This window comes from Muntiacus reevesi, chromosome 9 (genome assembly GCF_963930625.1).
Source record: "Muntiacus reevesi chromosome 9, mMunRee1.1, whole genome shotgun sequence".
Lineage (NCBI taxonomy): Eukaryota > Metazoa > Chordata > Mammalia > Artiodactyla > Cervidae > Muntiacus > Muntiacus reevesi.
Genome location: NC_089257.1, coordinates 46411899 through 46439544, shown reverse-complemented (window position 1 = coordinate 46439544; position 27646 = coordinate 46411899). Strand labels below are relative to the sequence as shown.

The following is a 27646-nucleotide window of genomic DNA, read 5'->3' as shown; positions in this document are numbered from 1 at the left end:
GGCTAATTACTTTACAATATTGTAGTGGGTTTTGTCATACATTGACATGAATCAGCCATGGATTTACATGTATTTCCCATCCCAATACCCCCTCCCACCTCCCTCTCTACCCAATCCCTCTGAGTCTTCTCAGTGCACCAGGCCCAAGCACTTGTCTCATGCATCCAACCTGGGCTGGTTATCTGTTTCACCATTGATAATATACATGTTTCGATGCTGTTCTCTCGAAACATCCCACCCTCGCCTTCTCCCATAGAGTCCAAAAGTCTGTTCTGTACATCTGTGTCTCTTTTTCTGTTTTGCATATAGGGTTATTATTACCATCTTTCTAAATTCCATATATTTGTGTTAGTATACTGTAATGGTCTTTAGCTTTCTGGCTTATTTCACTCTGTATAATGGGCTCCAGTTTCATCCATCTCATTAGAACTGATTCAAATGAATTCTTTTTAACGGCTGAGTAATATTCCATGGTGTATATGTACCACAGCTTCCTTATCCATTCTTCTGCTGATGGGCATCTTGGTTGCTCCCATATCCTGGCTATTATAAACAGTGCTGCAATGAACATTGGGGTGCATGTGTCTCTTTCAGATCTGGTTTCCTCGGTGTGTATGTCCAGAAGTGGGATTGCTGGGTCATATGGCAGTTCTATTTCCAGTTTTTTAAGAAATCTCCACACTGTTCTCCATAGAGGCTGTACTAGCTTGCAGTCCCACCAACAGTGTAAGAGGGTTCCCTTTTCTCCACACCCTCTCCAGCATTTATTGCTTGTAGACTTTTGGATAGCAGTCGTTTCTCCAAAGACATACAGATGGCTAACAAACACATGAAAAGATGCTCAACATCACTCATCATCAGAGAAATGCAAATCAAAACCCCAATGAGGTACCATTACATGCCAGTCAGGATGGCTGCTGCCTTACTATTTTTCAAATTTCTCATGCCTATGTTAATTCTCCAGACATATGTATTAAACTTATTTTCTACTGTGAATGTCTTATGTCATTTTAATTATCTGACTAGCCAAAAGAAATAAAAGGGGGAAAAGGAAAATACTACCACCCCCCTTTTTTGTTGGCAAGTATCACCCACCTGATTTCAGAAGAAGCCAACAGAGTCCCTTAATGGACATATTCTCTTAGTCAAAGAAGAGCCAATTAGAAGGAAAGAATCAGGGGAAAATGTCAGACAAGAGAGACCCAGTGATCTCAGCTGCCCTTTTCTCTGTAATCAGTGGGTTACAGATGGATTGGTTCATGCCAGGATGTTTAGCTGAAGCTAAAAGAAGGGCTGAAATTCGGGTGAAGCAAGTCAGGCACCCAAACCACAATATTTAAATCTCTCTCACTCACAAGTTCCCTTGTACCCTAAATTTCTCTTGCTTCACCCTAATTCCAGCCCCGGATGCTTGGTTCTCTCTAGTATCACTGTGGAGGACTGGGTGATTTCCTTTTTGCACAGTTTATTCAGAATAAGGCTATAATTTTTCAAAGAGAATATAAGTTAAAAACTAGCAATAAGGAAAGAAACAAAAAAGCCCGGAGAAAACATCTTTCAAACAACAGTCACTAGTCATTTAACTGAAGTTCATGTTAAAAACAAACATTTCCTGGAATTGAGAGAAAAGTGAAAGAGAAAGCAGAAGTCTGTCTTCTGTTTTGGGTATTGATGTGGAGTAATAGGAGGTAAATATGTGGTGAAATAAACTTGCTTTCAAACCTGATTTTATTCTAAGGGATTGCCTTTACTCCTTCGTTGATTTATACATTTACTGAAATCTTACCATGTACAGAAAATTTACTCACTCCGTGAGAGAATCTGAGGTACATCAGGAAGACTCTGTGACCTCTAGACCCAAAGCATAGCAACAGAGAAGACACGGGCACTGATGCAAAGCCCAGCACAAGAATCGCAAAGACACGCAGATAACAGAAGTACTCAGAGGTGCAGATTGAACAGTGGAAGGAACTCTGCCGCTAAAGACACGTCCGTTGATATTTCTTGTTCTGACAGATTTGATCATCAAAGCAATTGTGTGCTGAGGAAAAGAATTCATACGTGAACGTCCACTTCAGGCCAAGCACTGGGTGAGATTAACCTACCTCATTTTATCCTCATTAATAATATGCGAGTGGATGGTGCTACTGACACAAATTGATTCCACTACTCTACGGCTCCTCATTACTTAGGTCACCCTCTTCACACTCATAAGCAAATATAGCTAGGAACTGCTGGATCCTGGACTCCAACTAATGGCTGACATTGAAACTCTGGCCTGCTAGAAAGCACTTTCATTCCTATTCTAAGAGTAGGAAAAGGGAAGTCTTACGGGAAGGGTACCATTCCAGCCCTTCTTATCCCTTCCTTGTGTCTCATGTCACTCACTGAAATAGCTGTTAATATTCTCACATATAACTGGAGACACAGGCTCAAACAGACCAATCATTTTCTTATTCAATCATGGCATTTTGTTCATCTATATGGTTCACGCACTACGTGTGGGATACAAAGATGAATAAGACAGATTGCCCACAACTGGGAGGAAGACAAGGAGGGGGGAGGTTTGAGGTTGGGGGAGGCATGAGTGGACAAGCACAGTTAGAGAGCAGCGCACTGTGGCAGGAGCATCGGCAGTGGAGTCAGTGCTCTGGGAGCACTCCCAGCCAGCTCAGTAAGGTCCCTGCAGGGGAGACGCACAGGCGCACTGGGGGTGGAAGGGGAAATGTGAGATGATGTGGGGAGACTTTCTAGAGGTCCTGGGAAAATGAGTATGAGGTTCTCCTCCAAGAAGACATGTGCAGACATATACAGCTTGAAACAGAGGAACAATGAAGCAGGCAGTACTGTTTATAAGCAAAATCATAATGAATTAAATCATGGGGTAAGATGATAATCAATGAAACAAAATGCTTTACATGAGATATGTAAGGGAAAACAGATTTTTAACATTACTCAAAAACTCTGCTTCCCTTGTAAGTCAGTCAAAGAATCTGTCTGCAATGCAGAAGAATCTGGGCTCAATTCCTTTGTTGGGAAGGTTCCCTGGAAATGGAAATGACAACCCACTCCCGTATTCTTGCCTGGAGAACCCCATGGACAGAGGAGTCTGGGAGGCTACAGTCCATGGGGTTGCAAAAATCGGATACAGCTTAGCAACTAAACTACTACAAAAGCTCTAATATAAAATTAGAGAACAGTAAAATTCTCTTTCTCACTATAAACATACAGTATGCTTTTAAGAATTTAGCTCATGGTAGTGTTGAATCATCCACATCAGCTAAGACAATTTTGAAACTTTGTTAATGTTCAAATCAATCACACAGCTAGAACAGTAAAGCAGTTAAAGCAAGTTCCCTGAGGAAGACATTCGATTGTGCCCTTGTCTCTTTTCTGAAATTCTTTCCCTATCCTGTTTCTCCCATGTTCTTTATCTGGTGCTCACCCCAGGCCACCATAAATAAACATGCACACACACCGCTCCCCCTGAATATTAGTCTTCCATTTGGAAAAACCTTAACACCCAGGAATCACAATGTAAACACAATTATAAAACACACTTATCTAATCATAATAATATAAATAAATATAAATCACAATTATAAATGAATGAATGAACGAATAAATAAATAAATAAATGAGAAGGATTCCTTAAAATCAGCTGATCTTTTAAAAGGGGCGGGGGGGGCGGAAACTAAAGTGAAACCAGTTTTTCACTTCCTGCTTGCCCTTTTACCACAGAAGGAGCTGAAGTCTAGGCTAGAGATTTCAATAAGCAAACTGCTAGACTCGGGGAAGGAACCTGCTCTGCTTTCTCGCTCATCTCTCTGGAGCAAACTGAAGACAGGAGCTTGGCCTCAAGGAGACAGGTAAGTGAAGGAGAAGGAGGGAAATGGGTAGACAGGGAGATACAACAACATACTCAGAGACTAAACTACAAACAAAATACAAACTAAAATACAAAATGGGTAGACAGAGAGAGAGAACACACTCAGAGACTAAAATAAAAACAGAAATGGATGGAAACGGCAATAGGGACAGTCAGAAATCAAGGCAGTTTAAGGCATGATGAGAACACAAATATGAATCTAACATTCTCATTGTTCCAATAAACAGCTCCAAATCTCAGGGAAAGGGAGTACATTATCAAAACAGACAATCAATTTGGTAACTTCTATCATCAAATAAAAATAAATCTACAGTAACATAAAAAGAGATTTCATTTGAAAAGATTATTGCAATAAAGCAAAAGAAACTACTGTAATAGAGAAAACAATTCAAACAGAACTGCAAAGGACAGGCAGAAAGGAATTTTCTTTTGTAGGGAAGGGTCAACAGGCTAGAAAGAACAGAGAATAGAGGGTGTGTATAAAAGGAAATATTTTTATTCTTAGGAGGGATCATTAAGGCAGGTTGTATGCTGGATCAGATTGAGGATGGGCCATCCTTGAGGGGCTAAAAAGGAGAGAAGTTTAATTAACTTTAATTTCAAACGCTCCAATTGATCAGGGGGACAAACAGCTCAGTGAAAGTTTCATGAGGCAAAGAATGGAATTTAAAGGGTCTTTGTCTGATGCTATATTTAAAACAAGTAACCAAGAAAGATCTACTGTATAGCAATAAAGAAATAGGGAAAGAAAAGCAGTTAATTTTTAAAAAGGGGGCCTGTGTCTGGCCTCCTTATAAGTAATAGTAATAGGGAAACACACAAATGAGTCTTACCTAAGTCGTATGCAAAAAGGTGGCTCTTTGCAGTAAGTTAATTCTCAGAACACAAAAGATTGAGTGAATTTCTTTTAACCATCACTGCATTCTAAGAGAAAAGGCCTCATGAAAAGTTTAACTTTACTATGACTCATGTAAGTAAGAGGTTCTATGGTAAATACAGAGAAGAAGGGAACTAACTGGACCTGGAAGAATAAAGGAAGGCTTCACAAATAAGGAGAATTGGATTAGGAGTATAGTGTCCTGGAAAATACTCATCTAATATAATATTTTGCTGATCTAATATTTGAATTAATATAAAACAGACTAACAGGACAAAGTTAAGTTTAATTACATACTTACAGAATCCCCACCAAGACTCAAAGATGGCCTGGGATTTGAGGCATATAAACCATCTTAAGCTAAGGAGAAGGCAGTAGGGGTCTGGGGCTTCAAAGAGGAGGAACACAGTTAACATGGGAAGAGCAAATGATTGGTAAGCAAATGTTTGAGATACCGTGCAAATGTGTCTTTCTGATAAAAAAGCTGTCTCTGGTAATAGCTCTTTCTGGTACAGTGTTAGTCGCTCAGTCCCTCCAACTTTTTGCTACCCCATGGATTGTAGCCCACCAGGCTCCTCTGTCCATGGAGTTCTCCAGGCAAGAATACTGGAGTGGGTTATCATTTCCTTTTCTGATACTTACTGGTACAGGCCCTCTATATAATTCTTTTAGGAAGTTCAAGGAGAGGTAAAAAGGCTTTTCCTGAGTCTGCTGGGTCTTAATTGCCTTCTGCACAGAACAATCCACATGTCAATGTGACAGATTTGGAGGTGGCATATTCTGGTCCACCTCAACACACAGGGTTAAAAAAAAACTATGAGATCAAGGAAAGATGATAGAGTACAGCTTTTAAGGGAAGAAAGGGAACTAGAAGTTCAGAAAAGGAAAAAGAGTGGTTGTAAAAAGAATTGGGTTACGATTTCCCTGGCAGTCCAGTGGTTAAGACTGCTTTTTGAGGTCTGACCCCCAGTGGGGGAGCTAAGATGCCACCTGCCTTGCAGCCAGGAAACCAAACCACAAAAGAGAAGTAGTATTATAACAGAAGGCTGATGGTTTAGTGTCTGCCTACAATGCTGGATACCTGGGTTCAATCCCTGGGTCAGGAAGATCCCCTGGAGAAGGAAATGGCAACCCACTCCAGTACTAGGCTACAGTCCATGGGGTCACAAAGAGTTGGACACAACTAAGCGACTTCACTTCACTTCAAAGAAAAAGAGTGGGGGACTGGGCTGATTATTGCCAGACTGTGAGAGGGATTGAATGCTAGTGCCAAGTAATTTGATCATGGCATAAACCAATGAGGACTTTTCGAGTTTTGTAAACAAGTAAATGACTTACCTATGCGTTTCAGGATGCACTGTGAAAGGTGGACCATACAAGGATAGAGATAAGGATTCGAGAGCTGCTTATACAGAGCAGTCAAATAGCACAAACTAATGCCCAGCATTTAGTAGGTAACTAACAAGAACATAATTTAGGTGAAGAAGTAGGAAAAAATGGCTTCCAAGAAATAAAATGTGCCTACATCACCATTTGCCCATCAAAATGGAATAATACCCCCAAAGGGCCAGAGTTAGGAATTCAAAATAAGTTTCTAACTGGAAAAGCCATTCAACACCGTAAATCCAAGTCCAAGAGGAGCTACAGAAACAGTAAAATCTACAATAGGAGGTAGAGATTAAAAGATAAGCTAACATGTTGTTACTTTTTTCTTTTTTATTGAGATATAATTCACATATAATATTAGTTAAACTGTGTAACATGATTCCATATGTGTATACATTGCAAAATGATAACACACAGCAAGCCTGTGTAAACATCCATCACCACACAGTTATAGTTTATTTTCCTTATGATGAAAAATTTTAAGGTCTTCTTAGCAACTTTCAAATCACAATACTGTATTATCAATTATAGTCATCATGCTGCACATAATATTCCCGGGACTCATTCCTTTTATAACTGGAAATTTCAGCCTTTGTACCTCCTTCACCCATTTTCCATCCTTCTCCCCCAAATTCTGGCAACCACCAATCTGTTCTCTCTATCATTTAGCTTGTTTTTGGTTATGTTATGTTTGTTTTAGCTTCCATATGTAAGTGAGATCATATGGTATTTATCTTTGTCTGACATTTTACTTAACATAATGCCCTCAAGGTCAAACCATGTTGTCACAAATGGCAGGATTTCTCTCTCTTTTTTTTTCTGAATATATTAGAAATGTAGCACACTTTCTTTATCCATCCATCCATCAATGGACATTTCTGTTGCTTTCAAATTTGGTTATTGTAAATAATGCTGGAATGGACCTGGTCAGGGATGGGGAGGATCTTTTCAAATTAGTATTTTCTTTTCCTTTAGATAAACACCCAGTGGTGTCACTGGTGAATCATGATATTTGATAACTGGTAAAGGCTAGGCGCTGCATAAAGAGCCTAAAGCAGCTCATGATTAGCAGCAAAGTCTTTGAACACTTATTCTCTAACTACATGATCAAAAGCAGTCTCAGGTTACTCTCCATCCAATTATCTGACTGTTTCTTTGCTAACACTTAACCTGAAATTATTTTCCTTCTCCAAATATTTTGAAGTTTATGGTCTGCTTCCCTCAGGTAGAGGTAAACACTGTAGAGGCGGGGAGCTAACCTGCCTTATTCATTAGTCAACACTCAGTACCTAAATCGTTTCCCAGCGTGCTGAAAGCCCTCAATAAATATGTGTGAAAAAGATGCTGACATTTAAAACTTCTTTACCAAACTTCCAATCAGCGGTACTTGTATGATCTCATTCACTCAAAGGCACATTATCATCATGGGTACAAGAGAGGAGAGATGGTCAACAAAGAGGAGCTCCCAGATTTAACAGGATAGAAAGCTGGAAAGGCTCCCTGGACTGGATAATTAGAATGTGAATATCAGACTTGAGGAGAACTTTTTCTAGAAAAAGATGAAGTCAGAAGTGAAACTAAATAATAATAAGTGGATAGGATGCATTCAGCAATTTATTTCATCAACCAACATTTACTGAGCCAGAAGTGCTAAATTTGAAATTCCTTTTTGAGAAATCTAACAATAAAAGAAATATAGAGAAAAGCTTATGGAGGAGGCAATATCCACTCTATATTCAAACAAAATGGGAAGATGTATTTTTTTATTCAAAGTGAAGCAACCACAAAAGTAAAATTACCCCAAATATTATAGAACTAAGATAAAGAAAAAAAAGAAGAAAAAGGCCAATGGGAGGTGAGTAGCAGCAGGATTTAAAGAACAGAGTTAATATTGCAAAGAGTTTAGGGATGCCTCTTCCTTGGGGACCAGAGGGAAGAACACAAGAATGGATAATAGAGTCTTAATTTGAAGGTGACAACCTTTGAAGATGAGGAAGGTTTGACCACATAGCTTCTACACCCTGTAGAAATGGAAAGGGAGGTCACCAAATGTGAGAAGAGCCTCAAATAATGCTCTCTTTGATGTAATCTTTCCTGTATTCATAGACCCCTCTCAATGCTTCTGGACTATCAGTTCAAAGAAACTTCTCAGGCTTTTTCATATTTATCTCTCTAACCCCATTGTTTCAAAAAGTGGCTGGCATTTAGGACTAGACCAGTAAGTGTAAACTATATGTAAAATTATGAAGATGAATTGTTTGATTGTGGGAAGTGAAGAAGAGAATGAAGAGTCAAGCTAGACTCTTTTGGGGCCCGAGACCCTGGGAAGATGGCAACATAGTAGATGCATTGAGAAAACAAAAGGCAGAGAGAGGTTTAAACAAGTAACTGGGTGCAAGCTAGGATGCACTTATATTCCACCTCAAGGGTCTCATCTGCTGGTAAGAAGTACAACTCTGTCCTAGGCTGTTCCCATGCTGGTTTCACATTCCCTTGGGACCCCAGGGATTCACCTTTTTTCATCAGTCTCCTCAGTTATCCAAAAACATCCTCTACACACTTGGCTGATCTTGGTTCAGGTCCCAGTTCAGTTTCTTTCTGTCCTCAAGACAATGCCTCATGTTTCAACTGTCGCTAAGGCATTTGCTACTAATCGCTAAGTACATGAAGACAAAAATGTAAAAACTAAGGAAAGGGAAAAGATCTTCTCTTGCTATGTGGTTTTAGAATGCTCCCAGAAGCCTCACTAGTCTAAAAGCAAATTAGAATATGGGAATAAAATGGTCTCAAGGAAGTCATGTCTACGTGTAAGCATACACTCTCACCTATACGGGCCCTATGTTCTCGCACTTGAAAGGTCCCACAGAAGATGGAATCATGTGGCTTCCTCTATGCTAGTTTAAAATTATTTTCTTATTTTTATGTCAATTTTATTGAGAAAAAACCTAGCACAAAAAATGCATCCACTTAAGGTTTACATTTTGATGAATTTTGCCAAGTTGAAACTACTAAACCCTTGAAACTATTCCCACAATCAAGACATAAAATATTTTCATGACCCCCAAAATATTACAGTGCCCCTTTGCAGTCTTTGCCCCTTCCTCTGCTCCAGTCCCAGGCAACCACTGATATGCTTTGGGTTACTATAAATTAGTTTGCATTTTATACAAATGGAATAATACATGAAACATTCTTTCATTGATGGCTTCTTTCACACAGCATAATAAATTTTCAGTTCAATCATGTTGTGGTTTGTATGAGTAGTTATCCATTTCTATTATTAACCGGTATTTTATTGTGTAGTGTATTTTGTTTAGCTATTGGATTAGCCAGAAAGTTCATTCAGGGATGTTACACAAAAACCCAAAAGAACTTTCTGGCCAACCTGGTATCTACCTAATTTTGGACATTTTGAGTATTTCCAGTTTTTAGCTATTATGCAAAAATATCCTATGAACATCTATACACAAATCATTGTGTGGACAAAAATTTTTCATTCTCTTGGATAGATATCTAGAAGTGAAATGTCTGAGTCATATGGTGTGTGCATGTTTCACAAGTGCCTAACAAGTTTCTGCAATGGTTACTACCATTAGTGAGGCATGTTCTAGCTTCTCTACATACTCTGACACTTGATATTCTCAGTCTTCTTAATTTTAGCCTTTCTAATGAGTTTGTTCTGTTTTTTCATTGCAGTTTTAATTTGAATTTCCCTAATGACTAATGATGTTGACCATCTTTTCAATGCACTTACTGACTACTCAATACCTTCTTTTATGAAATCAGCTATTCAAACACTTTGCCCTATTCTTACTGCATTCTCTTACATATTATTGAACTGTAAGAGTCTTTATATAATTTGGATACCAGTTTTTTGTCAGATATATTCATTGAAAATATCTTCTTCCATTCTTTAGTTTGACCTTTAATTGTCTTAACGTAATTTTCAGAGAGCCGAATTTTTCATTTTGATTGTCTAATTGATCAGTTTTTTTATGGCTCATGATTTTAGTGTCCTAAGAAAGCTTTGCCCACTGCAAGGCCAGGAATATTAATATTTTTCACTCTTCTTTCATCCAGAAGTTTAATAGGTTAATTTTTACATTTAAGTTTTGGTCTCTTTTGAGTTATTTTGGCTGTGGTGTGATGAGCTATTTTGGGTGTGGTATAAAGCGGGGTCAATGATCAGGTGTTTTCCACATGGATATCCAATTGTCCCAGCACCATTTGTTGGATAGATTTTCCATTCCTCTTTGCAAACTGGTGTAGCACATATGTATGAGTGTATTTCTAGATCCTCTGTACTCTTCCATTTCCATTGACCTATATCTGTCTTCATTAATACCATCTTGTTCTTGGTAGCTCTTATGTAAGTCTTAAAATGAGACAATGTAATGACCTCCTTCTGTTTTACATACACACCCAAACCACATATACATGTGCAATTTACTTAGGTCAAAAAAGTCAAAAGAATCCCTATTTCTGAGAGAAGACATCTTGAGTTTGAATACCTCAAAGCTTCTTGATAATCTCAGCAAGTTGGGGTTAATAGTATTCATGAACTTTAACAAGGTAGAGATCAATATAGATTAGAAAAGTGAACAATTATCTAAACTTTTATAACATCTATATCATCAACTATATCCCTTCTACTGAATTTCTGCTAAATATGGCTGAGAGGCCTATTCTCCACAGTCTTCCTCTTTAGAACCTGAGGTATAATAGAAAGGAAACTTTGAGTTAGCGGATGTCAGAGAAGATCCCTGGATACAAGTTATCTGATGTTATTTTTCTGTCACATAGATGTCCACACAACTTTATCTGTGTTTTTCTTTGACAACAGGAAATTAAACAAAGAATTATGCTCTCCTTTTTTACAGAGGACAAGTCATTTAATAATAAGCCTAAGTTTACCTGCTAGTCTCTGAAAATCTCCATTTCTCAGTGGCCTGACCCTTACCCTAAAGAACTACAAGTCTTTCTCTATTCCTGTCCAACTGTACCCTCAAGTCTCTCTCACACCTACCATGTTCAGGTTTTTTAGCTCAGGAAATAACAAACAGGTTCTCAGGGGTTTTCCATATAAGGTCTGAGATTTTTTGCTTTCTGTTTATGTGACTATGAAAGACTTGAGCCCAATAACCATAAAACATGTGCCTGTGACTTTATTCTGATTAGGAACAATACAGATTAACTTGACAGTCCTCCTGGGATGGAACAAAGACTGCTTTGGTCTTTTCTCCTGGTCTGTTTGATCCTTCCTCCACTGATCAATGATTTCTCAACCCATAGAGAATATCATGCCATGAGATTAAAGTCTACCAGTATCTATAGTTTAATGAAGTATCACACATTGACTACATAAAGCATGCCCAGGTGGAGAATTAGAACACTGCCCATATTCTAGAACAATCTCTCATAGTCTTAGCTACTTCTTATCATTAATCTCGCTACTTCCTAACATTTTACACTAGTCATTACTCAGACTTGTGATATTACAAATACATTTTGGCAGGTATTTATCTTTCTGTATATGGATTCGTATTATATGTATCCTTTTGTATTTGGCTTGTTTCAAGACTTAAAATTGTGAAATTTACCCATATTGTTGTGTATCACCGTGATATTGTTTTTATGATTGTACGAATATGTCACTTTTTATTTACCATGAGACTGTGAAAGGACATCAGGATTGTTTCCAATTTTTTACTTTTATGAATAGTGATGCTGTGAACATTCTGGTGGACACATCTTGATGTATGTTTACACACAGTTCTACTGGCATATACATAAGGATGAAAAACTTGACTTATTCCTGTCACTTATTTACATGTACCCATAATTTCTTCCTTTGAATTTTTTCTTGTATACTTTTTTGATACCAATGAAGATTTCTTTATTTCATTTTATTATTTCATTAGTTAAGATGATGGACAGAGAAGCCTGGGGACTACATTCCATGTGGTCACAAAAAGTTGGACATGACTGAGCATGCGCACACATAGAGAGAAAGGAATCACCCTTTTATGTCATCACTAACTTTCATTCTTATCTGTCACATTCAAAATTAAATTTTTACCAGCTTGGTACATTTTCACTCTCATTACCACCAAACACACACACACACATACACACACACACAATATCCTCGCCTATACCACCTCATCCTGTATTGAGCTAACTGGAAATTTTAAAGTTTTTATTGATGTATAGTTGCTTTATAATATTGTGTTAGTTGCTACTGCACAGCAAAGTGAATCAGCTATACAAATACATATGTCCTCTCTTTTTTAGATTTCCTTCCTGTTTAGTTTACCACAAAGCACTGAGTACAGTTTCCTGTGCTATACAGTAGGCTCTCATTTGTTATCTATTTTATACATAGCATGTATATGTCAGTGTCAACCTCCCAATTCATCCCATCCCCCTTTCCCCCTTGATACCTATGTATTTGTTCTCTACATCTGTTGTCACTATTTCTGCTTTATAAATAAGATCATCTATGGCAATTCTTCAAGTTCCACATATATACATTAATATATGATATTTGTTTTTCTTTTTTGTGACTTAATTCACCCTGTGTAACAGTCTCAAGGTCCATCCACATCTCTACAAATGACCCCATCTTGTTCCTTTTTATGACTGAGTAATATTCCATTGTGTGTATGAACCACACCTTCTTTATCCATTTCTCTGTTGATGGACATTTAGGTTGTTTCCATATCCTGGTTATTGTTAAGTCATGCTGCAATGAACATAGGGGTGCATGTGTCTTTTTGAAATATGGTTTTCTTTGGGTAACTGCCCAATAGTGGGGTTGCTGGGTCACATTTTAGTTCTATTTTTATTTTTTTAAGGAATATTTATACTGTTCTCCTTAATGGCTGAATCAATGTACAATCCCACCAACAGTGCAAGGGGTTTCCCTTTTCTCCACACCCTCTCAAGCATTCATTGTTTGTATGAACTAGTGAGAATTTTCATTATAACTGTTTTTAACTTTTACCTTATACAATAAAAATCATTTACAATAGTAGCGTTACTTTTTCCTTTACTAACTTGGTTACTAATTTGGATCTTAGGATCCAAATCATATACCTTAAGAATATTAAAAATAATGCTATAATATCATGTAGCAATAGCATGCTGCTACTGGGAACTCTGACATCGGTCTGCTTTGATTAATAAGATATCTGTAAATAACCAAGTTTGTTGATTTGTTTAATATTCAAACTCCTTACTATCTATTCTATGAATAGGAGAGGATTCCCAGGATCTATTAAACAGAGTTGTTTCTGTTGTTGTTGTTAACTTCACACAACATTTGATCTACATTTTCAATATGGACAATTAGGCCTATTATAGCTCTGGGAAATAGCCTATTTTTTTTCTTTGATAATTTCGGAAATTATCAGAAATTTCAGGTAATTTTTCTGACCATATTAGACTTAGTCATATGTCAACAGCACTCCTGGATCTAGCCTACCTGTCTCCTTAAAAAGCTTTACAACTCTGCACAGACATTTCCGTTTCTTTATCCTTTGAAGTTAAAGTCTTAAAAAATTTAACTCAGTTGAACATTCCAGCACAGTAGTTGAATTTTCATGTGTATTCATTCCAGTACTGAGACAGAAAAAGTACTTCAACTGGAAACTAAGAAGTAAAGACAGTCAAATGATACATCATCGTGTTCAGGCCAACAGAAATGGCAAATTCATTTTTTACACTCCCACCTTTTCTCCACTAGAAAATGTTTTCTTAGAATAGAGTTTTTTTCAAAGTGTGATTTACCACTTGGCAGCATTTGCACAATGAAAGTTGAGGTGTTTATAAAAACCATAGTTCCTGAGCAGCAAGCTAGACCCTCCATGTCAGATTCTCTGTGAGTGGGGCTGGGAATCCACGTTTTTAAGATGTGCTCAGGTAATCATTACACAATATAAAGTCTGAGGACAACTACTTTGAAATATTAACTCATGTTTTTAACTTTAAATGGGTTTAAAACCAAGTCAAGTTCAATCAGTCAGAAGAGCGAGGACATTACAATCTTTAACACCTGCATTAATTTGCTGCAATTTCTGAGTTTTTGGAATAGATTTCTGCCTTCTTTAAATCTATCTCTATGGTTTGGCACTCACATAGACCAAAACTATACACTTCCCTGGTGACACAAACGGTAAAGAAACTGCCTGAAATTGCAGGAGACCTGGGTTTGATCCCTGGGTTTGGAAGACTTCTTGGAGAAGGGAATAGCAACCCACTCCAGTATTCTTACCTGGAGAATTCCATGGACATGGGAGCCTGGCGGGCTACAATCCATGGGGTCACTAAGAGTTGGACACAAGTAAGAGACTAACACTTTCACTTAATTTTCATATGATAAGCAACGTAGAGAAATCATTGATAAAATCTTTCCAGCACCACGAAGAATGGGTAAATAATCTACCTCTAGCCCAAAAGTCCTTCACTGTAAGCAAAAGCAAAGTAGACAGGAACTAAAAGAATCTTTTCTTCTCCTCATCCTTCTTCCTACTACACATAGCTCTACTTTTCTTTCATTGACATAACACCAGTACTAGCTCTGAGGCACACAAAGCTACAAAGAATGACTCATTGACATTGGAAACTATTAGAACAAGTGCCTTATACACAAGTGCTCAAATATACACACCATTTTATATGTATTTTCCTTAAAGAATAAGTCAGTGAAAGACAAAACAGGATCTTCAACAATGATATAGTTTTATGACTATTACTATTACTAGATCCTTGCTGGAACTGACAAACTTGATTTTTATGTGACTTCAAAGGATTTCTTCCCAGACAGTCTAGTCAGAGGTGGAAAGGAGGGATCCTGGTATACAACTTAACTATAAAACTGATTTATTCTTGAGGAAAATACTAGTGTGTTCTGGACCTACATACACCTAGTTAAGGCCTCGGCATTTATCTTCAGCAGAGATCATTTTGTTAGGTTACAACAGATACCAAGGATTCAGTCTTTAGCAAGAATTAAATATATGGATTGATTTCCACATGACACTTTCTGTAGTCAATCTAAAATCTTACTTTTACCATGCTGCTTGGTGATCAAAGCCTGTGTCCATTGGGGTATAAACCAATGCTCTCAAATCACAGGCAGATCATCTCCTAATGTGGGGCTATATCCATAGTGTGCCAGTTCCCTTCAGGGAAGGTAATCTTGAAAAATATCTTCTGACACATTCAACCCCTACCCAACACTCAGCACAGTCACTCATGCAGAATGAAGAATTACCAGGAGCCTGACAGTGTAACAGGACGGACTCTCCAGCTTTCCAGTGTCACAACAATATTTGTCCACATCTGAACCAGACCATCCAGTGGAGACAATCATTGAGAAGTCTACCCTCCTCTCTATGTGTCTTTGTCTGTGCCCTCGAACTGACAGCTCTGAGAATTCTAGGTCAGTAGGCTTAAAGTCTTAGAAGGAAAACGCAGCTACCGCTACTGTCCCACATTTTTTGTTCCTTCCTAACCTATATGGAGGTCAATGACCATGGGATTTCAAATGCTGAAGAGGCCTTCTTTGGGTTACAATCTCACACATTTCCTGAAGGAAATCATCTCCCCATTTTGAGACAACAAGAAAATAATAGAATTGCTAAAACATTAGCAGAAAAGACACACAGCATCTCCATTAACTTTCAGTCTATACCAATAAGTTGAAAGTTATTTTCCATGTTGCAGCAATTTCCATATTGCTATTTCCTATTATTTCCTAACTGGAAATTGGAAATTTCCAAATTGCTATTTCCTAACATTGCCTATTATCTCCTGACAGAAGCTCCAGGGGATGGGAAGTCACTTCTGAAAGAAAACCTACAGGATCAGCATTCCTGACTGCAGTTGTGGTATGTAGTTTCTAGTTAAAATAAAAATCAAACAAACAAAAATAAAACCTTGGCCTTAATTTAGACCGTTGAGTCTTTTTTTAAAAATAATCATATGCACATATATTTATTATTTACTTTATACTTTTCATAAGATAAATAACAATATGTATATCCATATTATTCTGTAACATTTTCAATTTTATTTTATACTGAATGATATCCAAGACAAGGTACAGAGGATATGCCTTGTTACTTTACCTTTTTTTTCTTTTTTCATTTATTTTTATTAGTTGGAGGCTAATTGCTTTACAATATTGTAGTGGTTTTTGCCATACATTGACATGAATCAGCCATGGATTTACATGTGTTGCACACCCGATCCCCCCTCCCATCTCCCTCCGCATCCCATCCCTCTGGGTCTTCCCAGTGCACCAGCCCTGAGCACTTGTCTCATGTATCCAACCTGGGCTGGTGATCTGTTTCACCCATGAGCGTATACTTGTTTCACTGCTATTCTCTCAGAATATCCCAACCTCGCTTTCTTCCACAGAGTCCAAAAGTCTGTTCTGTTCATCTGTGTCTCTTTTTCTGTTTTGCATATAAGGTTATTGTTACCATCTTTTAAAATTCAATATATATGCGTTAGTATACTCTATTGGTGTTTACCTTTCTGGCTTACTTCACTCTGTATAATGGGCTCCAGTTTCATCCATCTCATTAGAACTGATTCAAATGAATTCTTTTTAATGGCTAAGTAATATTCCATTGTGTATATGTACCACAGCTTCCTTATCCATTCGTCTGCTGATGGACATCTAGGTTGCTTCCATGTCTTGGCTATTACAAACAGTGCTGCAATGAACATTTGGGTGCATGTATCTCTCAGATCTGGTTTCCTCAGTGTGTATGCCCAGGAGTGGGATTGCTGGGTCATATGGCAGTTCTATTTCCAGTTTTTTAAGACATCTCCACACTGTTCTCCATAGTGGCTGTACTAGTCTGCATTCCCACCAACAGTGTAAGAGGGTTCCCTTTTCTCCACACCCTCTCCAGCATTAATTGCTTGTAGACTTTTGGATAGCAGCCATTCTGACTGGCATGTAATGGTACCTCACTGTGGTTTTGATTTGCATTTCTCTGATAATGAGTGATGTTGAGCATCTCTTCATGTGTTTGTTATCCATCTGTATGTCTTCTTTGGAGAAATGTCTGTTTAGTTCTTTGGCCCATTTTTTGATTAGGTCATTTATTTTTCTGGAATTGAGCTTCAGGAGTTGCTTGTATATTTTTGAGATTAATCCTTTGTCTGTTGCTTCATTTGCGACTATTTTCTCCCATTCTGTAGGCTGTCTTTTCACCTTGCTTATAGTTTCCTTTGTTGTGAAAAAGCTTTTAAGTTTCATTAGGTCCCATTTGTTTATTTTTGCTTTTATTTCCAATATTCTGGGAGGTGGGTCATAGAGGATCCTGCTGTGGTTTATGTCGGAGAGTGTTTTGCCTATGTTCTCCTCTAGGAGTTTTATAGTTTCTGGTCTTACATTGAGATCTTTAATCCACTTTGAGTTTATTTTTGTGTATGGTATTAGAAAGTGTTCTAGTTTCATTCTTTTACAAATGGTTGACCAGTTTTCCCAGCACCACTTGTTAAAGAGGCTGTCTTTTTTCCATTGTATACCCTTGCCTCCTTTGTCAAAGATAAGGTGTCCACAGGTACGTGGATTTATCTCTAGGCTTTCTATTCTGTTCCATTGATCTATATTTCTGTCTTAGTGCCAGTACCATACTGTCTTGATGACTGTGGCTTTGTAGTAGAGTCTGAAGTCAGGCAGGTTGATTCCTCCAGTTCCATTCTTCTTTCTCAAGATTGCTTTTGCTATTCGAGGTTTTTTTGTATTTCCATACAAATTGTGAAATTATTTGTTCTAGTTCTCTGAAAAATACTGTTGGTAGCTTGATAGGGATTGCATTGAATCTGTAGATTGCTTTGGGTAGTATAGTCATTTTCACAATATTGACTCTGCCAATCCATGAACACGGTATATTTCTCCATCTATTTGTGTCCTCTTTGATTTCTTTCATCAGTGTTTTATGGTTTTCTATATATAGGTCTATCGTTTGTTTAGGTAGATATACTCCTAAGTGTTTTACTCTTTTTGTTGCAATCGTGAATGGTATTATTTCCTTAATTTCTCTGTTTTCTCATTGTTAGTGTATAGGAATACAAGGGATTTCTGTGTGTTAATTTTATATCCTGCAACTTTACTATATTCATTGATTAGCTCTAGTAATTTTCTGGTAGAGTCTTTAGGGTTTTCTATGTAGAGGATCATGTCATCTGCAAACCATGAGAGTTTTACTTCTTCTTTTCCTACCTGGATTCCTTTTATTTCTTTTTCTGCTCTGATTGCTGTGGCCAACACACCAAAATTATGTTGACTATTAGTGGTGAGAGTGGGCATCCTTGTCTTGTTCCTGACTTTAAGGGAAATGCTTTCAATTTTTCACCATTGAGGATAATGTTTGCTGTGGGTTTGTCATATGTAGCTTTTATTATGTTGAGGTACATTCCTTCTAGTCCTGCTTTCTGGAGAGTCCTTATCACAAATGGATGTTGAATTTTGTCATAGGCTTTCTCTGCATCTATTGAGATAATCATATTATTTTTATCTTTCAATTTGTTAATGTGGTGTATTACATTGGTTGATTTGTGAATATTAAAGAATCCTTGCTTTCCTGGGATAAAGCCCACTTGGTCATGATGTATGAGCTTTTTAAAATGTTGTTGGATTCTGTTTGCTCGAATTTTGTTAAAGATTTTTGCATCAATGTTCATCATTGATATTGGCCTCTAGTTTTCTTTTTTTGTGTGGCATCTTTGTCTGGTTTTGGTATGAGGGTCATGGTGGCCTCATAGAATGAGTTTGGAAGTTTGCCTTCTGCAATTTTCTGGAACAGTTTGAATAAGATAGGTGTTAGCTCTTCTCTAAATTTTTGGTAGAATTCAGCTGTGAAGTCATCTGATCCTGGGCTTTTGTTTGCTCGGAGATTTCTGATTATAGTTTCGATTTCCTTGCTTGTGATCAGTCTCTTAAGATCTTTTATTTCTTCCTGGTTCAGTTTTGGGAAGTTATACTTTTCTAAGAATTTGTCCATTTCTTCCAAGTTATTCATTTTATTGGCATATAGCTGCTGGTAGTAGTCTCTTATGATCCTTTGTATTTCAGTGTTATCTGTTGTGATCTCTCCATTTTCATTTCTAATTTTGTTGATTTGGTTCTTCTCCCTTTGTTTCTTAATGAGTCTGGCTAATGGTTTGTCAATTTTATTTACCTTTTCAAAAAACCAGCTTTTAGCTTTGTTGATTTTTGCTATGGTCTCTTTTGTTTCTTTTGCATTTATTTCTGCCCTAATTTTTAAGATTTCTTTCCTTCTGCTAACCCTGGGGTTCTTCATTTCTTCCTTCTCTAGTTGCTTTAGGTGTAGAGTTAGGTTATTTATTTGACTTTTTTCTTGTTTCTTGAGGTAAGCCTGTATTGCTATGAACTTTCCTCTTAGCACTGCTTTTACAGTGTCCAATAGGTTTTAGGTTGTTGTGTTTTCACTTTCATTCATTTCTATGCATATTTTGATTTCTTTTTTGACTTCTTCTATGATTTGTTGGTTATTCAGAAGCGTGTTATTTAACCTCCATATGTTGGAATTTTTAATAGTTTTTTTTCCTGTAATTGAGATCTAATCTTACTGCATTGTGGTCAGAAAAGATGACTGGAATTATTTCATTTTTTTTTTTTAATTTCCCAAGGCTAGATTTATGGCCCAGGATGTGATCTGTTCTGAAGATCTATTCTCCGTGTGCACTTGAGAAAAAGGTGATAATGATTGTTTTGGGGTGGAATGTCCTATAGATGTCAATTAGGTCTAGCTGGTCCATTGTGTCATTTAAAGTTTGTGTTTCCTTGTTAATTTTCTGTTTAGTTGATCTATCCATAGATGTGAGTTGGGTATTAAGGTCTCCCACTATTATTGTGTTATTGTCAATTTCCCTTTTCATTTTTGTTAGCACTTGCCTTACATACTGTGGTGCTCCTATGTTGGGTGCATATATATTTATAATTGCTGTGTCTTCTTCTTGGATTTATCCTTTGATCATTATGTAGTGTCCTTCTTTGTCTCTTTTCACAGCCTTTATTTTAAAGTCTATTTTATTTGATATGAGTATTGCGACTCCTGCTTCCTTTTGGTCTCCATTGGTGAGGAATATTTTTACCAGCCCTTCACTTTCAGTCTGTATGTGTCCCTGTTTTGAGGTGGGTCTCTTGTAGACAGCATATATAGGGGTTTTGCTTTTGTATCCATTCAGCCAGTCTTTGTCTTTTGGCTGGGGCATTCAACCCATTTACATTTAAGGTAATTATTAATAAGAATGGTCCCGTTGCCATTTGCTTTGTTGTTTTGGGTTCGCGTTCATACAACCTTTCTGTGTTTCCTGTCTAGAGAAGATCCCTTAGCATTTATTGAAGATATGGTTTGGTGGTGCTGAATTCTCTCAGCTTTTGCTTGTCTGTAAAGCTTTTGAATTCTCCTTCATATCTGAATGAGGTCCTTGCTGGGTACAGTAATCTGGGTTGTAGATTATTCTCTTTCATTACTTTAAGTATGTCCTGTCACTCCCTTCTGTTCTGAAGGGTATCTGTTGAAAGATCAGCTGTTATCCTTATGGGAATCCCCTTGTGTGCTATATGTTGTTTCTCCCTTGCTGCTTTTAATATTTGTTCTTTGTGTTTGATCTTTGTTAATTTGGTTAATATGTGTCTTGGGGTGTTTCACCTTAGGTTTATCCTGTTTGGGACTCTCTGGGTTTCTTGGACTTGTGTGATTATTTCCTTCCCCATTTTAGGGAAGTTTTCAGCTATTATCTCCTCGAGTATTTTCTCATGGCCTTTCTTTTTCTCTTCTTCTTCTGAAACTCCTATGATTCGAATGTTGGGGCATTTGATGCTGTCCCAGATGTCCCTGAGGTTGTCCTCATTTCTTTTGATTCTTTTTTTCCTCTCTGCTTCATTTATTTCCACCATTCTATCTTCTACCTCACTTATCCTATATTCTGCCTCTGTTATTCTACTATTGGTTCCCTCTAGAGTCTTTTTTATCTCATTTATTGCATTATTCATTTTTAATTGACTCTTTTTTATTTCTTCTAAAACTTTTCTTGCATCTTCTCAATCTTTGTCACCAGGCTATTTATCTGTAACTCTATTTTGTTTTCAAGATTTTGGATCATATTTATTATCATTATTCTAAATTCTTTTTCAGGTAGATTCCCTATCTCCTTCTCTTTTGTTTGACTTGGTGGGCATTTTTCATATTCCTTTACCTGCTGTGTATTTCTCTGCCTTTTCATCTTATTTAGATTTGTGTGTTTCGGGTGGACTTTCTGTATTCTGGTAGTCTGTGGTTCCTTTTTATTGTGGAGGTTTCACCCAGTGGGTGGGGTTGGAGGATTGGCTTCTCAAGGTTTGCTGGTTAGGGAAGCTTGTGTCGGTGTTCTGGTGGATGGAGCTGGATTTCTTCTCTCTGGAGTGCAATGGAGTGTTCAGTAATGAGTTTTGAGATGGGTCGATGTGTTAGGTGTGATTTTGGGCAGCCTGTATGTTGACGTTCAGGGCTATGTTCCCGTGTTGCTGGAGAATTTGCATGGTATGTCTTGCTCTGGAACTTATTGGCTCTTGGGTGGTGGTTGGTTTCAGTGTAGGTATGGAGGCTTTTGGATGATCTCTTATTAATTAATGTTGCCTATAGTCAGGAGTTCTCTGGTGTTCTCTGGTTTTGGGTTTAAGCCTCTTGCCTCTGGATTTCAGTCTTATTCTTCCAGTAGCCTCAAGACTTTTCCAACTATATAGCACTGATAATAAAACTTCTAGGTTAATAGTCAAAGGATTCTCCACAGTGAGGGACACCCAGAGAGGTTCACAGAGTTACATGAAGAAGAGGAGAGGGAGGAAGGAGATAGAGGTAAGCAGGAGGAGAAAAGGGGGGATTCAAGAGAAGAGACACAGATCTAGGCAGTACTCTGTTCCCTAAGTGTTCTCCGCAGCCCAGAACACCCACAGACATTCACAGAATTCGATTGAGAAGAGAAGGGGGAGGGGGAAATAGAGGTGATCTGGGAGAAAAAAAGGAGAGCGAAAGAGGGATAGAGTAATCAAACCAGTAATCACACTCCTGAGTAAAAATGGGTAATGAAGATTTGGTTCTTAAATGTCCAAAGTTGATATCAAATACTGAAAAACAAAGATTAAAAATCTAGAGTAGAGGTTAGACTCTTAAAAATACAACATTAAAAGAACAAAAAGAAAAAATTTAAGAAATATATATGAAGTTTGCTTTAAAAATTGGGCCCCCCCCCTTTTTTGGCCAGGTTATAGTGGGTTATAAAAATGAAAATTAAGGAGTAGTAGAGGAGTGATAGAGGACTTTCAAGAAAAAGAAAGAAAGAAAGACAGAAAAAAAAAAGTTTTTATTTTAATTAAAAAGAAAAATAATGATAGTAAAAATATATCTAGGAATTTCTCTGGAGCTGTTTCGGGCAGTGTGGGTTCGGTTCAGTTTCAGATAACTCCTTGTTCCAGCTTACACTTCTCAATATCTATAGGCCCTTTCCAGTGTTGTCAGTGTTAACTACAGGGATTTTAATCTGTTGCACCTGTCCCGTCTAAAGCGGTTCCCTCTTTATTTGGCTTCTGTTTGCCAGTCTCTTCAGTGTCTAATTTCTGCCCTGACACAAGTGGGCAGAGGTGGTCTCTTGTTTAGGTTCGCTTGTTTGGTCGTGCTGTGGGGAGGGAGGGGCACTGCAAACAAATATCACTGGTGTGTGTGGGGAGTGCTCACAATGTTCTGGCCACACTGGGTTTGCCCCCGCTCGCGGTGTGTGTGCTTTCCCCGTCTACACTGCTCAGGCTCCACGCTGCTCTACAGGGAGCGGGCCCTGAGTTGCATGCACTTCCTAGGCCCAAGCTGCTCAGGTTCAGTTTTTCGGGTAATCCACAAAGGCACAGACTTGGTTGGGCCTTAGTTTTGTGCCTTCCCATCTATGCAGCCCAGGCAACCAGGAGCTTGACAAGCGCACTCTCCCCAGGTGCAGTGCGCCTTATTCCCTCCGCGGTCCCAGCCTCAGTTTCCCGGGCACGCTGGTCCAGTGCAGCTTGTGTCTCTTCTGGGGAGCTGATCTCTGGCTGCGACCCTCCTGGCAGATGTCAACCATCCAGAATATCAGGAAGTCTTTGGTTAGAGACTGGAAGCCTGTTTGCAGTTTGGCAGGGGATCCCGGCTTTGGGGCTGAGTTTGCCCCTTTCCCCTCCTCCCTTCCTCCTGACTCCAGTGGAGGATGGGCCGGTCTGCAGCTGGCTAGCTCTTCTCTGGTATTTGCTCAGTCCTTTGTTCTGGAAATGGGAGGGGAGTGCCTTAATTTAGGGCTTTTCCCAGATTAATTCTCTCTCTCTTGCTATCCCACAGTTTAGTTGCTGTCTCACCTTAGCTCCCTCAGATTGCCCTCAGGGCATTCAGGCCCAGTCCTTACCCTAAGCTATGCCGCCCGCTCCTCTCCGTTCAACCTCCACTTGCTGGTGGTGGATGCGATCGTTTGGGGTACTTTTCTGCTGGGAGTTGCTTTTAGACATATAATCTGTGGGTTTTTTATTTTTCCTCCCAGTTAGGTTGCCCTCCAAGATTCGAAGGCTTTCCCCAGACCTGCCAGAGAGAGGGTTTCCTGGTGTTTGGAAACTTCCTCTATTAAGACTCCCTTCCCAGGACTGATCTCCATCCCTAACTCTATTGTCTCTCTTTTATCTTTTATATTTGGTCCTACCTCTTTTTGAAGACAATGGGCTGCTTTTCTGGGTGCCTGATGTCCTCTGCTAGCGATCAGAAGTTGTTTTGTGGAGTTTGCTCAGCGTTCAAATGATCTTTCGATGAATTTGTGGTCTCCCAGTCCTATTCCTCTACCATCTTAGCTCCCCGTCCTATTCCTCCGCCATCTTAGCTCCTCCTCCCGACCCTTAAGTCTTGATCTTTCCTTTCATTCTCAAATGTATGTAAGCTTCCCAATCTTTATTGGACTTGACATATTATCATTAAACCCTTTATTTATTCTCCCTGGAGTGGTGGATCTGACATTCTACTTTCAGTTTTCATGGTCTCCTGGAGATGGGAATCTGCTTCTACCTTGGGGAGCTTCTCTTTTTCCTACATTTCCATTCTTGGTCCCATAGAGTCCTCTAGTCCTTAGGCTTTATTCATCCCATTCAAACAGCCTTTGTCTCTTTTCATGTTTTCCCTGATACACTTGCCACTTTTCAGGTTACTTAAGTTCATAGGCCAATCTTAACTGAATATCATCTCTTAAAATTTGCCTCTACCACCTGGAATAGGTATAAGCACCAAATGAATTCCATGTACAGAACAGCTCAGTTATAATCCTAAACCACCTAAACTCCAAGTCCCTTTGGTCAACTAAAAGGATATCTTGAAGTTTATATGCATCTCCATATAATAGCCATCTTACTTGTTTGGGTGGCATATACTCCCCCTGCTATTCTTCTCTCTTAACTCCTTTCTATACTCTACCCTGATGCACTGAAAAATTTCCTGAAGCCTAATCTGCATAAGTATTCCTTCCAAGTTCTCTGGTTTAGGTCTTCAAGTCTCCACTAACAGTTCCTCTCTCCAGATTTTCCTAAGCTGTGAAGCATGCTCTTATAAGTAAAAGAATCTGATTCTCCCTTGGCTAGGTGGTGGCAATCTCCTTCAGATCCTCTTCCCCTTCAGTGGGATTTACCTCATTGAGTCCCACATCCCTCTGGGCACTGACACTGTGGTTCCAACAGAGACTTTAGAAAAATAAAAGATAGGAGGTGTTAACATTTATTGCTAACACATAACATATAACATAACACATAACATATAACATAACACATAACATAGCTCTTAGTCTATGTCAAACACTGGACTGAGCAATTCACATACTTAACAATTTGGCATGCAGATGAGGTTAGCTCCATGATTCCAGGCCTACCTAATGACCTCCTTTTGCTGCTAAACAATAGAATGTAGCATAGATGTAGAAATTTTCAGATAAAATGAAGGACCCAAACCAATTGGTTTTGCTTTAACCAAAAGGAAGTTTATCCTGGATAGGCTCAACTTAATCAAGCAAATGGCCTTAAAGAGAGACTCAGCCCTTCTTTAGAGATAATTTTCCCTCCTGCTGACTTACAGAAGTAAGCTATTATGGTGAAGGAAGGCCTATGAAAAAGATAAGGTGGCCAGGAACTGTGAACAGTCCTAAAATCACAAGTAAATTAATTCTGTCAATATGTATAAGCTAAGAGTAGCTTTTCTAGTTGAAACTCTAGATGAAAATACAGTTCAGTCAACACCTGGAGTGCTGCCTTACAAAACCTCAAGTACTGCACCCAGCTAAGTCATGCCAGACTACTGACAGAAACTGGGATATGTCTGTGTTTTGAGATACTAAGTCTGTGGTAATCCATTATAAAACAATATAAAAATAATACAGATTTTGATGCCTAGAAGTGGTACCTAAAAACTTGGAAATAGCTCTGAAATCAGTCAATTGAGCAGGGACTAGAAGATCTTTGAGAGAAAGCCTATGTTTTCAACAGACTGTTGGTAGAAATCTAATCTTTAAGTGTGCCACAGTGAGAGTCAGAGGAAATTGAGGAACATGTTATTAGAAACAGAAGGAGGAAGATTCTTGTTACAAAGTGATTTAAAAAAAAAAAACTTAGCAAAATTATATCCTGGAGTTATGTTCAAGAAAATACTTAAAAGCTGGTTTTCTACATAGGGAGATTTCCAAGTAAAGTGTTAAAATTGACTCTTGAATTCTTTTTTCTATTTATGATAATATGGGAGAGGAGAATGATAAATTGAGGAAAGAACTATTAAACAAAAAGAAATCAAGACCATACGAGTTTGAAATTTCTCACCATCTGTAAGAATTAAGAGATTCACAGTCTTAATCTCTGTTTAGCATGATTGTACAACTTTTCCCTAAAATTTCAGAAAGATTAAAAGGTGAAAGAATCAGGCACAAAAATAGGCCTTCCTATCATTTTAAGGATAAAGGTTCCTTAGAAAACTAGAAATAAAACTACCATATGACCCAGCCATCCTACTAGTGGGCTATATATACGTTAAGAAAACTGGAATTGAAAGAGAAACCCATACCCCAGTGCTCACTCCACTACTATTTATAATGGCTAGGACATAGAATCAAACTAGATGTCTATTGACACATGAATGGATAGAGAAGCTGTGGTGTATATATATATATATACATATATATATATGTATATATATATATATATATATACACACAACAGAATATTACTCAGCCATAAAAAGGAATGCATTTGAGCCAGTTCTAATGAGGTGGATGAACTTAGAGCCTATTATACAGAGTAAACTAAGTCAGAAAGATAAAAACAAATATGGTATATTAACACATATATATGGAATCTAGAAAGACAGTATTGATGAACCTATTTACAGGGTAGCAATGGAAACAATCCTAAAAGATGATGCTATGAAAGTGCTTCACTCAATATGCCAGCAAATTTGGAAAACTCAGCAGTGGCCACAGGGCTGGAAAAGGTCAGTTTTCATTCCAATCCCAAAAAAAGTTAGCGCCAAAGAATGCTCAAACTACCATACAATTGCACTCATCTCACATGCTAGCAAAGTAATGCTCAAAATCCTCCAAGCTAGGCTTCAACAGTACATGAACCATGGACTTCCAGATGTTCAAGCTGGTTTTAGAAAAGGCAGAGGAACCAGAGATCAAATCGCCAACATCCACTGGATCATCATAACAGCAAGAGAGTTCCAGAAAAACATCTACTTCTGCTTTATTGACTATGCCAAAGCCTTTGACTGTGTGGATGACAACAAACTGTGGAAAATTCTGAAAGAGATGGGAATACCAGACCATCTGACCTGCCTCCTGATAAACCTGTATGCAGGTCAAGAAGAAACAGTTAGAACTGGACATAGACAGTGGACTGGTTCAAAATTGGCAAAGGAGAACATCAAGGCTGTATATTGTCACCCTGCTTTTTTAAATTATGTGCAGAGTACATCATGTGAAATGCCAGGTTGAATGAAGCACAAGCTGGAATCAAGATTGTTGAGAGAAATATCATAACCTCAGATATGCATATGACACCACCCTTATGGCAGAAAGTGAAGAAGAATGAAAGAACATCTTGATGAAAGTGAAAAAGTTGAGGAGAGTGAAAAAGTTGGCTTAAAACTTAACGTTCAGAAAGCTAACATCATGGCATCTGGTCCTATCACTTCATGGCAAACATATGGGGAAACAGTGGAAACACTGACAGACTTTTATTTTGCGGGGTTCCAAAATTAGTGCAGATGGTGACTGCAGCCATGAAAAAAAGACGCGTATTCCTTGGAAGAAAAGTTATGACCAACCTAGACAGCATATTGAAAAGCAGAGACATTACTTTGCCAACAAAGTTCCATCTTGTCAGAGCTATGGTTCTTCCAGTAGTCATGTATGTAAATGAGAGTTGGATTATC

General features: G+C 38.2%; 1 protein-coding gene across 2 annotated transcripts in view; it reads left to right on the top strand.

Moving 5' to 3' along the window:
* Nucleotides 1-3746: 3746 nt before the first annotated feature.
* LOC136174796 (interferon-induced very large GTPase 1-like) overlaps nt 3747-27646 on the top strand; it is a 54673-nt gene continuing 30773 nt past the window's right edge. Inside the window, exons 1-2 of one of the 2 annotated variants that reach the window (XM_065945002.1) lie at nt 3747-3869; nt 15976-16045. The gene's annotated coding sequence lies outside the window, so the exon portion shown is untranslated. Of the gene's footprint in view, nt 3870-15975; nt 16053-27646 lie in introns of both variants that reach the window. The other variant, XM_065945003.1, reaches the window with a different exon arrangement.